Here is a 14117-nt window from a genome sequence, read left to right on the forward strand (position 1 = left end):
AGAAACCCCGTCTCTCCTACAAATACAAAAAATTAGCCGGGCGTGGTGGTGCATGCTTGTAATCCCAGCTCCTCAGGAGGCTGAGGCAGCAGAATCGATTGAACTCGGGAGGTGGACGTTGTGGTGAGCCAAGTTGGTGCCATTGCACTCCAGCTTGGGCAACAAGAGCGAAACTCCGCCTCAAAAAAAAAAAAAAAAAAAAAAAAAAGTTAGTTTAGCCTATACCCAGAATGAACAGGACAGCTTAGGGGTTAGAAGCAAGACGGGGTCAGTTAGGTCTGATATCTCAGTTATTATTCTTCGCAAAGGCAGTTTCAGGATGACAGGTGTGAGCCATCGCACCCAGCCCCTGATATTTAGACTGATCGCAACTCTTTTGCTTTTACAAAAATGAAGTAATGAATATCCTTTGTGCTCGGGTTTCAGCATTTCCGCAGTTATTCCAAGAAGTGTGATTGCTAGACACAAGGAAAAATAAATTATTCCTCATATTGAAGTTAAATCTGGTGATCTAATTATCCATCAAAGAAACCAATTTATTCACTCTTTGACACACCACCCCTTCAGACTATAAAAGAGAGGAATCTGCCACCCCTCCCACATGAGTTTTCTTGTCTTCAAATATTCCCAGTCTTGGCAGGGAGTGGTGGCTCACGCCTGTAATCCCAGCATTTTGGGAGGCCCAGGCGGATGGATCAGCTGAGGTCGGAGTTCGAGACCAGACTGGCCAACATGGTGAAACCTTGTCTCTCCTAAAAATACAAAAATTAGCCGGGCGTGGTGGCACCGGCCCATAATCCCAGCTACTCGGGAGACTGACGCATGAGAATCGCTCGAACCCAGCGGGCAGAGGTTGCAGTGACGGAGATTGTGCCGCTGTACTCCAGCCTGGGCGACAGAGTGAGATTCTGTCTCGAAACAAAAACAAAAACAAAAACCCAGTCTACCAAGCCACCACCTCAGGCCCCGTTTCCTCCTCGCACGGTCCCCATCTGAGGTTACAAAGAGATAAACTGAGGCACAAGCAGTACTCGCGGCCCAAGACCTCCCCCTGGCCTCACTGTCCCCCTTTCTTTCTCTTCCCCGGGCCTACTTCCAACCTAGATCCCTCCTTCGCAGCTCAGCCCTAGACCTCGTCCCTCTTCTGCCCCCTCCGCGGCTGCGGGAGGGGACGCGAACCGTCCTGGTCCCATCCGGGCCGCCGTAGCGCGAGTGCCGCGGGAGTTCGGCAGCCCAGGTCGCCAAGGCAACGGGCTCCGCTGCGGGTTGCCGGTTGCTGGCGCTAGACTACCCCGGGGAGGCGCTGCGGGCCGGCGGCCCAGGCACTGCGAGGCGGCGAGACCGCAGGTGAGCAGGAGCTGGGCGGCCGGTTGCGGCCCCAAAGCTCCGGGCCTGGCGTCGACTCGTCGCAGGGGGCGAGGGGCTGAGCCGCTGGGGACCTCGGGGAGGGAGGCTGCGGCCCGATCTTTGTCCCTCAGCCGCGCCGGGGACGGAGCCCCCGACGCCCTTTGACCCCGCCCCGCGTTCAGGGAGAGTCCGTTTTCGGCTGTTTATTTTATTTGTAGCCATTGGTAAACCTCATTCGAAAGTTTCTTTAAAAAAAAATCCCTTCTTATTGGGGGCCGGAAAATAACTCAAAACTGCGGAGAAAATTTATTTGTGTGTGCGACTGTTCTGGGGCCAGAGAGGATTGACTTCTTTGTGCGTCAGTTTTATCGTCTGCAAAATGGGAATCATGGTAGCACCTGTCTGATGACGTTATTACAAGGTAAATTTATATTTGAAATTCGTGGAGGTAAGTCCTCAATGCTTGGGAGCGTTTATTATTCTACTACAACGAAGACCATCATTGAGCATTTATTGTGAGTCAGGGCCCGGGCTGATAGCCAGGGTAAAAAAGTGAACGAGAGACATCGTGTCCTGAGGGAACTCCACAGTTTTCCGGAGGAGACAGACCCGTAAACAAGATTTCACAGTGATTCCGGTTATGATTTTGGACACGCAGAGGGACTGTGAATGCACAGAGAAAACAGTTTAACCTGGATTTCTGGAGGTGAGGTTAGTGTGGATGATCAGGGAGAGGTGCCAAAAGAAGGTGACTTCCAAAATGAGACAAGAAGGCTGCCTTTAGGTTGACCAGAAGATGAAGCTGGTGGAGTGTACCTTGCTGTAGGTAGAGAAAGCAGTGTGTGCAAAGCCTTGGGGAGAGAGTGCAGACTTCTTGGGAATCGCAAGGATTTCAGGCTAGCTGGGGAGCAGATTATGGGAGTTGGAGGGGGTCTGGCTAGATGGTGTTTGAGAGACAAGCAGGTGTTCCTCCTGGAAGACTCTTCGTAAGTGTGGAGGAGTTTGGGCTTTATCTTGGGGGCAGTGGGAAGCCATCAAAGGGTTTTAAGCCAGAGGTGTGTGTTTTTGATCAGAGGTATGGTTTCAGAAAGATCAGTTTTTTGTGTTTCTCTTGGTCTTTTTTTTTTTTTTTTGAGACAGTCTTGCTCTGTCGCCCAGGCTGTAGTGTAGTGGCGCGATCTCTGCTCACTGCAAGCTCCACCTCCCGTGTTCACGCCATTCTCCTGCCTCAGCCTCCCGAGTAACTGGGACTACAGGCGCCTGCCACCACGCCCGGCTCATGTTTTGTATTTTTAGTAGAGACGGGGTTTCACCGTGTTAGTCAGGATGGTCTCGATCTCCTGACCTCAAGATCCACCCGCCTCAGCCTCCCAAAGTGCTGGGATTACAGGCATGAGCCCACTGCGCCTGGCTCTCTTGGTCTTATCATTCCTCCCATCTGTTTTTCACTTTGCAGGCATTCATTTGTGGTGATTCATATATGTGTGTGTGTGTGTGACAGTGTGTGTGTGTATGTATTTATTTTTGAGATAAGGTCTCACTGTGTTGCCCAGGCTGGTCTCAGATTCCTGGGCTCAAGTGATCCTCCTGTCTCAGCTTCCCACGTAGCTGGGACTGCAGGTGCACACCACTGTGCCTGGCTAATTCAAAAAATATTTAATGAGCATCTTCTACGTGCAAGGCACGGTATAGATAGTAAGGAAGCAGGTCCCTGCCCTCAAGGAGATCACAGATTGGTGAAGAAAATATGCATCAAACAAGTGATTATAATTGTGTTGAGAATTATGAAAGGGGGCGCATGTTAAGATCAATCTAGCATAGTTTGGAGATTCCGGTAGGGTTTTTTTTTTTTTTTTTTTTTGAGATGGAGTCTCGCTCTGTCGCCCAGGCTGGAGTGCAGTGGCCAGATCTCAGCTCACTGCAAGCTCCGCCTCCCGGGTTTACGCCATTCTCCTGCCTCAGCCTCTCGAGTAGCTGGGACTACAGGCGCCCGCCACCTCGCCCGGCCAGTTTTTTGTATTTTTTAGTAGAGACGGGGTTTCACCGTGTTAGCCAGGATGGTCTCGATCTCCTGACCTCATGATCCGCCCGTCTCGGCCTCCCAGGCCGAGCCACCGCGCCCGGCCTCAGGTAGGGTTTTGATAAAATGTCTAGAGGGTGTAGTCTGAGTTAGCTATCGTGGGGATATTCCAAACATATTCAAAAGTACATTCATGGAGCCAAAAGCAGTCCACTACAACTGGAAGTTAAAGATCAATAGTGAAAGAGACCCATCCAGAGAGGTTAAAAAAAAAGGCTGAGGCCGGGCGCGGTGGCTCAAGCCTGTAATCCCAGCACTTTGGGAGGCCGAGACGGGCGGATCACGAGGTCAGGAGATCGAGACCATCCTGACTAACACGGTGAAACCCCGTCTCTACTAAAGAATACAAAAAACTAGCCGGGCGAGGTGCCGGGGCGCCTGTAGTCCCAGCTACTCGGGAGGCTGAGGCAGGAGAATGGCGTGAACCCGGGGGGCGGAGCTTGCAGTGAGCTGAGATCCGGCCACTGCACTCTCAGCCCGGGCGACAGAGCGAGAACTCCGTCTCAAAAAAAAAAAAAAAGGCTGAGATTATTCAGGGCGACTGCATTGCATTCTCTTTGAAGAAAGAGCCATGCACTTAGGCTACCCTAAAAGAAATGGCTAGAGAAACAGGAACAGGAGAGAAACCAGCAAAGTATAGTAATGAAGTCCAAAGGAAGAGGTTGGCCTTTGTAGATGTTGCTGAGATGTCTGAGTAATACAAGTTAAAAATTAAAATGTGTCTTTTTGGGCAAATAAATATGGAGGTCAGTTGGGACCTCATTGAGCAGATTTGGTGAAATGGTTGGGGCGGAATCTATAATATCAGCAGCTTTCAAAGGTTCAATATAATATATCAGTGGGATGAGTTAAGAGTGGGATGTGAGAAAGACAAAGTGTAGGCAGCTCAGAGAAGTTTGGCTGCGAAGGGAGGTAGAGGGAAGGCTGGGGAGCGATTGGGGAATAGGTGAAGTTTTTTTGAGCATGAGAGAGATTAAATGCTGTTGGCAAGGAGCCAGTAGAGAGGGAAAGGGTGAGAAGATACAGGATATGAAGGAGAGAATTGATAGTATAACTTTCCTGAGAAGGTGGGAGTGGAGGAGCTCCACAGTACAGATCCTTCAATAGAAGTCTGATGCCTGTTACTTTTTGGAGACGTGGGAAGCCAGGTTATTCCTGAAAGGAGTGCACCAGTGTAATGCAACAAAAATAAAGGTGTAAGTGTGGAAGGCAAGTCACAATTTTCATTATCGGCAGATAGCAGGCATTTATTGAACTAGTATTGTGTTAAGTACTTTTCATGCACTTTTTTTTCTTTCTTTCTTTTTTTTTTTTTGAGACAGGGTGTCACTCTGTCGCCCATGCTGGAGTGTAGTGGTGCAATCTTGGCTCACTGAAGCCTCTGCCTCCTGTGCTCAAGCGATCCTCCTGCCTTAGCCCCCCCAAGTAGCTGGGAATACAGGTGCGAGCCACCACACTCAGCTAATTTTTGTATTTTTAGTAGAGATGGGATTTTGCCATGTTGGCCAGGCTGGTCTCGAACTCCAGACCTCAAGTGATCCACCCATGTCAGCCTCCCAAGGTGCTAGGATTACAGCCATGAGCCACTGCGCCCGGCCTTATGCACTGTTCTTTTTTTTTTTTTTTTTTTTTTTGAGACGGAGTCTGGCTCTGCCGCCCAGGCTGGAGTGCAGTGGCCAGCTCTCAGCTCACTGCAAGCTCCGCCTCCCGGGTTCACGCCATTCTCCTGTCTCAGCCTCCCGAGTAGCTGGGACTACAGGCGCCCGCCTCGTCGCCCGGCTAGTTTTTTGTATTTTTTAGTAGAGACGGGGTTTCACCGTATTAGCCAGGATGGTCTCGATCTCCTGACCTCGTGATCCGCCCGTCTCGGCCTCCCAAAGTGCTGGGATTACAGGCTTGAGCCACCGCGCCCGGCCTTATGCAGTGTTCTTAATGAATAATGTGATGTTTACAACAACCCTGTGAGATAGGCCCTCTAATAATTGCAAGTTTATGGATAAAGAAACTGAGGTAGAATGCTCACTCAGGGTCACACAGTATTTGAATCTAGGTTTACCTGAAGACCCAGAGCTTTTACTCTTAACCACTACCTGGATGATGTAAATCTCTACCTGTGATATGATTGTCTGCTGAAAAAATTCAAAGAATTAAGCTAAAAATACTTAGATATAATAAGGCTAAGTGAACAGCAGTTGTAAGACAGACAAAAAGCAATAGCTGTATGCAACCAAAAATAGAAAAGGTAATTGTAGGAGAACTGACAATAGCAACATGAAAAATAAATACTTAGAAATAAACTGAAAAATACATGTACCTGGCTTAGCCACACAGAGTAAGAGTTGGCTGGGCATGGGGATGGGAGGACAGGATGAGTAAGGTAAAGTAGTTTTCTCATGGGAACATCAGAGTATTGATACTGGAGAAGGGTAGGTTCAAAAAAACAGGTGTCTGTCATAAGACATGAGATATTGACTATCATGTTTTTATAAAATTGAAAAATTGGCCTGGCATGGTGGCTGACACCTGTAATCCCAGGACTTTGGGAGGCCAAGGCAGGCGGATCATCTGAGGTGAGGAGTTTGAGACTACCCTGGTCAACAGGGGGAAACCCCATCTCTGCTAAAAATACAAAAATTAGCTAGGTGTAGTGATACACGCCTGTAGTCCCAGCTACTCGGGAAACTGAGGCAGGAAACTCCCTTCAACCTGGGAGGCAGAGGCTGCAGTGAACTGAGATTGCACCATTGCACTCCAGCCTGAGTGACAAGAGCAAAACTCCATCTCAAAAAAAAAAAAAAAAAGACAATTAGATGGGAGCTATATATATTAGAAAGATGTTTACATGATATGGTTAGGTGTAAAAAGCAGATTACAGTACAGTATGTTCCTGTTTTTTTTAAATGTTTATAATAAAAATGTCTGGAAATACTAGTTCTTTTTAAAAATGTTAAATCTTTAATTGTGATAAAATTTACCATCTTAACTATTTTTAGGTGTAAAGTTTTGTAGTATTAAGTGTATTCATGCTGTGCAACCAATCAGCACAACTTTTTCATCTTGCAAAAGTGCAAAAGCCAAACTATACCTTTAATAGGTTTAGTTCCCCATTTCCCCCTCCCCACCAGCCCTTAGCAGCACCCATTCTACTTTTGTTTTCTATGCATTTGGTTACTCTAGATACATTGTGTTAGTGGAATCTTGCATAGTGTCCTCAAGGTTCATCCTTGTTGTGTAGCATGTGTCAGAATTTCATTCTTTTTGTAAGGCTGAATAATATTCCATTGCATGTTTATACCACACTTTGTTTATCCATTCATTGATGGTGACTTTGAGTTGCTTCCATCTTTTGGCTATTGTGAATAATACTGCAGTGAAACATAAGTGTACTAAAAGGTAAGCTGTTTATGAGATCATGGGGAAACTTTTATTCTGTTCTTCATTGCCTTAATTTTCCTTTTTTTCTTTTTTTTTTTTTTTTGAGACGGAGTCTTGCTCTGTCGCCCAGGCTGGAGTGCAGTGGCCGGATTTCAGCTCACTGCAAGCTCTGCCTCCCGGGTTTATGCCATTCTTCTGCCTCAGCCTCCCGAATAGCTGGGACTACAGGCGCCCGCCACCTCGCCCGGCTAGTTTTTTTTGTATTTTTTAGTAGAGACGGGGTTTCACCATGTTAGCCAGGATGGTCTCGATCTCCTGACCTCGTGATCCGCCCGTCTCAGCCTCCCAAAGTGCTGGGATTACAGACTTGAGCCACCGTGCCCGGCCACTCCTTTTTTTTTTTTTTTGAGATGGAGTCTCGCTCTGTCACCCAGGCTGGAGTGCAGTGGCCGGATCCCAGCTCACTGCAAGCTCCGCCTCCCGGGTTTACGCCATTCTCCTGCCTCAGCCTCCTGAATAGCTGGGACTACAGGCACCTGCCACCTCACCCGGCTAGTTTTTTGTATTTTTTTTTTTTTTTTTGAGGCGGAGTCTTGCTCTGTCACCCAGGCTGGAGTGCAGTGGCCGGATCTCAGCTCACTGCAAGCTCCGCCTCCCGGATTTACGCCATTCTCCTGCCTTAGCCTCCCGAGTAGCTGGGACTACAGTCGCCTGCCACCTCGCCCGGCTAGTTTTTGTATTTTTAGTAGAGACGGGGTTTCACCGTGTTAGTCAGGATGGTCTCGATCTCCTGACCTCGTGATCCGCCCGTCTTGGCCTCCCAAAGTGCTGGGATTACAGGCTTGAGCCACTGCGCCCAGCCAATTTTCCTTTTTTATGAGCATGAATTGCCTTCATAATCAGAAAAAAAAAATCAGGAAATATCTTCTTTAGGGGGCTGGGGAAATAAGGGTGAAAAAGGGCAGTGGCAGCAGGAAGGGAAAGGAGAGGGCAGATTTGAGAGACATTTCAGAAGGAGAATCAACAGGACTTGACCACTAAGAGGTAAGGGAGAGAGGAGTGGAAGATGAAGCTTTCCTGGCCTCTGGTGGGAAGGGGCATCAGTCCTGTTGGGGCTTTGACTAGGGGAGGAGGGAGGAAATAAGGCTGGAGAGCCACCTGAGCCTTTGTTTAGCAGTTTGGACTTCTTCTAGAAGGTGGGGAGAAACCATTGAAAGGAAGTGAAATGACTTGATCTGATTTGCACCTAGAGAGATTACACTGGCTCTTTCCAACCATTCTTTAAGCTGAAGCCAGATAGTGCCAGGTATCCCTTTGTGTTGCCTATACTTGAACTTCTGTTAATTTCCTTTTATTTGAGATGAACCTTTAGTACTGAAGTACACATATCTATTATTCTAAAAGCACCTGGAATATTTTAAACAATGTTTTGTTTTTTGAGACGGAGTCTTGCTCTGTTGCCCAGGCTGTAGTGTAATGGCGTGATCTCAGTTCACTGCAACCTCCGCCTCCCAGGTTCAAGCAATTCTCCTGCCTCCGCCTCCCGAGTAGCTGGGATTAGAAGCACCCACCATTATGCCTGGCTAATTTTTGTATTATTATTATTATTTTGAGATGGAGTTTCACTCTTATTGCCCAGGCTGGAGTGCAATGGTGTGATCTCGGCTCACCGCAACCTCCCCCTCCTGGGTTCAAGCCATTCTCCTGCCTCAGCCTCCTGAGTAGCTGGGATTACAGGCATGTGCCACCACCCCAGCTAATTTTGTATTTTTAGTAGAGACAGGGTTCTCCATGTTGGTCAGGCTGGTCTTGAACTCCCAACCTCAGGTAATCCTCTCGCCTCAGCCTCCCAAAGTGCTGGAATTATAGTTGTGAGCCACCGGTCCCAGCAGTTTTGTATTTTTGTAGAGGTGGGGTTTCACCATGTTGGCCAGGGTGGTCTTGACTCCTGACCTCAACTGATCTGCCCGCCTCGGCCTCCCAAAGTGCTGGGATTACAGGTGTGAGCCACCATGCCCTGCCTGTGTTGAGTTTTATGTCAATAACACAGTCTCCTGTAAATACACTTTTTTTTTTTTTGAGACGGAGTCTCACTCTGTCCCTTAGGCTGGAGTGCATTGGTGTAATTTTGGCTCGCTGCACCCTCCGCCTTTGAGGTTCAAGCGATTCTCCTGCCTCAGCCTCTCGAGTAGCTGGGATTACAGGCACATGCCACCACACCAGCTGTTTTTTTTTTTTTTTTTTGCGTTTTTAGTAGAGACGGGGTTTCACCATATTGGCCAGGCTGGTCTCAAACTTCTGAACTCAGATGATCCACCCATCTTGGCCTCCCAGAGGGATTATAGGTGTGAGTCACTGCACCCAGCCATCCTGTAAATATACTTTCTAACTTTAGTAGGAGAAATATGAATAATTGGGAAAATTAGAAACAAAAATAATTCAAGGTAGAACATGTCACAATTCTGTTAAAATTTTAAAGCTTAAAATTTTTCACATTTTATTGAAAATTCTGACAGCCTCCTTTTGAGAGAAAAAGACAATATAATGTACACAGTGTCATATTAAGGAACTCTTACAAAATGAAAATTTGTAGGGTCCAGATGGATTCAGCCCATCACTTAGCTCCACTCCCACAAACCTGTAGTCTCTCTCTACTTCCAGAGCATTACAGACAGAGGGAGCTAACTGTTGTGCTAACATTTGTAAATAGCTCTGCAGTTTAGAAGAGCCGGATTTCCAAAAGATGCAAATCCATGATCTCATTTTAGACCTCCCAACAATTCTGTGGGGTAGGGATCATCATTCTCCTTTTCAAATGAGAAAATTGAAGATCAGAGGATGTGACAGATCCCTCTCAGATACTATGTCTAATAAGTCCTGGAGTTTGAATCCAGGTTTTATTTTCTTCTTATATTTTAGCCTTTTATTATGGAAAATTTTAAACATACAAAAGTAGAAAAGATAATAAAAGACACCTAATATACTCAGCTTTAACAGTTACCAACATATGGTCACTTTTATTTCATCTATATTGCCCACTTCCACCCCGCCTTAAATTATCGTAAAGCAAATCCTAGGCATCGTATTTCATCCATGAATACTGTACTTCAATACACACATCTAAGAGAAAAGGATTTTTTCCTCCTCCTTTCCCCCTTGTAGTCACAATATCATTATTACACCTAAGGAAACAAGCAGTTGTCATTCCTAAGTATTACATAATATCCATTTGGTATTCAGTTTCCTCAACAATTTTATAAATGGCTTTCTAAATAATGTTTTTTTCAAGATGTAGTCTCGCCATGTTGCCCATGCTGTACTTGAACGCCTAGGTTCAAGGGATCCTCCTACCTCAGCTTCATCAGTATCTGGAAATACAGTCGTACGTCAGTGTACCCAGTTTTGTTTTGTTTTTTTTTTTAACACGGAGCCTCACTCTTTCACTCAGACTGGAGTGCAGTGGCGTGATCTCTACTCACTGCAACCTCTGCCTCCTGGGTTCAAGCAGATATCCTGCTTCAGCCTCCTGAGTAGCTGGGATTACAGGCATGTACCACCATACCCCGCTAATTTTTGTATTTTAAGTAGAGATGGGGTTTCAGCATGTTGGCCAGGCTGATCTCGAACTCCTGACCTCAGGTGATCCACCCGCCTCAGCCTCCCAAAGTGTTGAGATTGCAGGCATGAGCCATCATGCCCAGCCTGCCCAACTTTCATAAATGTCTTTTTTCTTTTTTTTTTGAGACGGAGTCTTGCTCTGTCGCAGGGGCTGGAGTGCAGTGGCCAGATCTCAGCTCACTGCAAGCTCCGCCTCCTGGGTTTACGCCATTCTCCTGCCTCAGCCTCCGGAGTAGCTGGGACTACTGGCGCCCGCCACCTCGCGCAGCTAGTTTTTTTTTTGTATTTTTTAGTAGAGACGGGGTTTCACCATGTTAGCCAGGATGGTCTCGATCTCCTGACCTCGTGATCCGCCCGTCTCGGCCTCCCAAAGTGCTGGGATTACAGGCTTGAGCCACCGAGCCCGGCCCATAAATGTCTTTTTTTTTCTTTTTTTTTTTTGAGACGGAGTCTTGCTCTGTCGCCCAGGCTGGAGTGCAGTGGCACAATCTTGGCTCACTGCAATCTCTGCCTCCTGGGTTCACACCATTCACCTGCCTTAGCCTCCTGAGTAGCTGGTACTACAGACACCCGCCACCATGCCCGGCTAATTTTTTGTATTTTTAGTAGAGATGGGGTTTCACCGTGTTAGCCGGGATGGTCTCGATCTCATGACCTTATGATCCGTCCGCCTTGGCCTCCCAAAGTGCTGGGATTACAGGCGTGAGCCATCATACCCGGCCCATAAATGTCTTTTTACAGTTGGTCTGTGTTCACTGGGATCCAAACAAGGTGCCCGTATTAGACCTGATTGATCATCTCTTAAATCAAGCTTGTCCAATCTGCAGCCTATGGGCCACATGCGGCCTAGGACAGCTTTGAATGAGGCCCAACACAAATTTGTAAACTTTCTTTTTTTTTTTTTTTTTTTTTTTTTTTTTTGAGACGGAGTCTCGCTCTGCTGCCCAGGCTGGAGTGCAGTGGCCGGATCTCAGCTCACTGCAAGCCCCGCCTCCTGGGTTTACGCCATTCTCCTGCCTCAGCCTCCCAAGTAGCTGGGACTACAGGAGCCCGCCACGTCGCCCGGCTAGTTTTTTGTATTTTTTAGTAGAGACGGGGTTTCACCGTGTTAGCCAGGATGGTCTCGATCTCCTGACCTCGTGATCCGCCCGTCTTGGCCTCCCAAAGTGCTGGGATTACAGGCTTGAGCCACCGCGCCCGGCGCAAACTTTCTTAAAACATTATGAGATTTTTGTGTGTGTGTGATTTTTTTTCTTCTTCCACTGTGGCCCAGGAAAGCCAAAAGAATGGATACCCTTGTTTAAAATCTTACTAATCTATAGCAATTTCTCCTCCTTTTTTTTTTTTTCCCTTTGCCATTTATTTGTTTTAAAAAGTCATTTGCCCTATGCAACTTCTCATATTCTGCATTTGGCTGATTGCATCTATTTATTTATTTATTTTTCTTAGATGGAGTCTTACTCTGTTGCCCAGACTGCTGGAATGCAGTGGTGCAATCTTGGCTCACTGCAACGTCCACCTCCAGGGTTAAAGCAATTCTTCTGCCTCAGCCTCCTGAGTAGCTGGGACTACAGGTGCATGCCACCACGCCCAGCTAATTTTTGTATTTTTAGTAGAGGTGGGATTTCACCATGTTGGCCAGGCTGGTCTTGAACTCCTGATCTCCAGTGATCCACCTGCCTTGGCCTCCTAAAGTGTAGAGAATACAGGCGTGAGCCACTGCGCCTGGCCAGCATCCTTTTAATATGTTTATTCCTTTTATGGTTTTTTTGTCCATTGTACCCTATAGGTGATGCTCTGCACATCCTGTTGTATCACGTCAGGAGGCAGTAAGGTCTAGTTAGCTCTCTTTGCATGATACTAAGATTGATCATTGGGTTCAGATGTTGATAGTATGATCAATCTATTATAAGTCTCCCATCAGTCTTTCACAGAATGGCTTTAGCAACTACTAATGATCATTGTCTAGATCCGTTATTTTATTATATTGGGGTTGCAAAATGAATTCACATTTTCTGATGCCAAGTCACATGCTCTGTTTAATCCCACTATCTGGTAATTAAAGGAAGCCTTTACACACTGTCATCTATGCTCCACTCTGGTAGGTGGAAAAAAAATTCCTCATTTAGTAGCTCAGCTTAATATAGTAATAAAAAAGAGCCAGAATCTATATGCTCTGTCCAACACTAACTGCTCCTAACATCGCTTTCTTGGGTTGGCCTTATATATTTGCAAAACCACACAGTGGAAGGGCTGCCTGTATTAGTGTTTTTCAAACTGCTATTCCTCAACCTACATTGTAGCCTGCTAATGTAGGTTGAGGAATATTTGGGGTAAAGGTTCCAGCATTTTTTTTTTTCTTTAAACGGAGTTTCACTTTGTCACCCAGGCTGCAGTGCAGTGGTATGATCTTGGCTCACTGCATCCTCTGCCTCCCGGGTTCAAACAATTCTCCTGCCTTAGCCTCCCGAATAGCTGGGTCTACAGGCACACACCACCGCACTCAGCTAAGTTTTGTATGTTTGGTAGAGATGGGGTTTCACCATGTTGGCCAGGCTGGTTTCGCATTCCTGACCTCAAGTGATCCTCCCACTTCGGCTTCCCAAAGTGCTGGGATTACAGGTGTGAGCCACCGTGCCCGGCCTAGCATTTTTTTTAATGGAAAAATAGAAAAAAAGTCACAGTTCATCTCAGATACATCATATAGAGTAACAGTAAGTTTTGTAAAACTTCTGTTTCAGCTCCATTTATATATCTCTGAGTCATGATGTAAAATATATGGCGTCCTGGTCAAGTCATATAATTTTTCCAGTATTTATTTATTTATTTATTTATTATTTATTTATTTATTTATTTGAGATGGAGCTTCACTCTTGTTGCCCAGGCTGAAGTGCATTGGCACAATCTTGGCTCACTGCAACCTCTGCCTCCGAGGTTCAAGCTATTCTCCTGCCTCAGCCTTCTGAGTAGCTGGAATTACACACCCCACCACACCCGGCTAATTTTTGTATTTTTTTTAGTAGAGACGGGGTTTCACCATGTTGACCTGGCTGGTCTCAAGCTCCTGACCCCAGATGATCCACCTGCCTTGGCCTCCCAAAGTGCTGGGATTACAAGTGTGAGCCACTGTGCCCTGCCCAGTTTTTCCAGTATTTAAGCAACCACCCTATGCTATAACAAGTTTCTCAGTCAAGGATTCATTTATGTTCAAGCATGCTAGTTATAAAATAATACAGTATATTGATCCATTTATAAAATTATACAATATATTGATTCATTTTAGAACTTCCTTTAAAGGCTTTCTTGGGTGACTACCAATTAACCAAAATTAATTACGTTATCCCAATGACCAAATTAATATCCTGGTGGTCAAATTGAACTGGATACATGAGTTATGCAAAAAACTTTCCAGGGATTTTCACATGTACTGATGTTTTTGTTTTGTTTTTTTGTTTTTGTTTGAGACAGAGTCTTGCTCTGTTGCCCAGGCTGGAGGGCAATGGCATGATGTCGGCTCACTGCAACCTCTGCCTCCTGGGTTCAAAGATTCTCCTGCCTCACCCTCCTGAGTAGCTGGGATTACAGGTGCCCACCACCATACCCAGCTAATTTTTTTTTTGTATTTTTAGTAGAGACAGGATTTCACCATGTTGGCCAGGCTGGTCTTGAACTCCTGACCTCAGGTGATCCACCTGCC

The 14117-nt window shown here is 46.3% G+C and overlaps 1 protein-coding gene across 7 annotated transcripts in view; it reads left to right on the plus strand.

Moving 5' to 3' along the window:
* The first annotated feature begins 1129 nt into the window (after positions 1-1129).
* The window catches only part of PKIG (cAMP-dependent protein kinase inhibitor gamma), a 92566-nt gene continuing 79578 nt past the window's right edge, over positions 1130-14117 (plus strand). Inside the window, exon 1 of one of the 7 annotated variants that reach the window (XM_033186502.1) lies at positions 1130-1347. The gene's annotated coding sequence lies outside the window, so the exon portion shown is untranslated. The other 6 variants (XM_033186503.1, XM_033186501.1, XR_004431247.1 and 3 more) reach the window with 6 other exon arrangements.

The sequence above is a fragment of the Trachypithecus francoisi genome, unplaced genomic scaffold (genome assembly GCF_009764315.1).
Source record: "Trachypithecus francoisi isolate TF-2019V2 unplaced genomic scaffold, Tfra_2.0 Lachesis_group21, whole genome shotgun sequence".
Classification (NCBI taxonomy): domain Eukaryota; kingdom Metazoa; phylum Chordata; class Mammalia; order Primates; family Cercopithecidae; genus Trachypithecus; species Trachypithecus francoisi.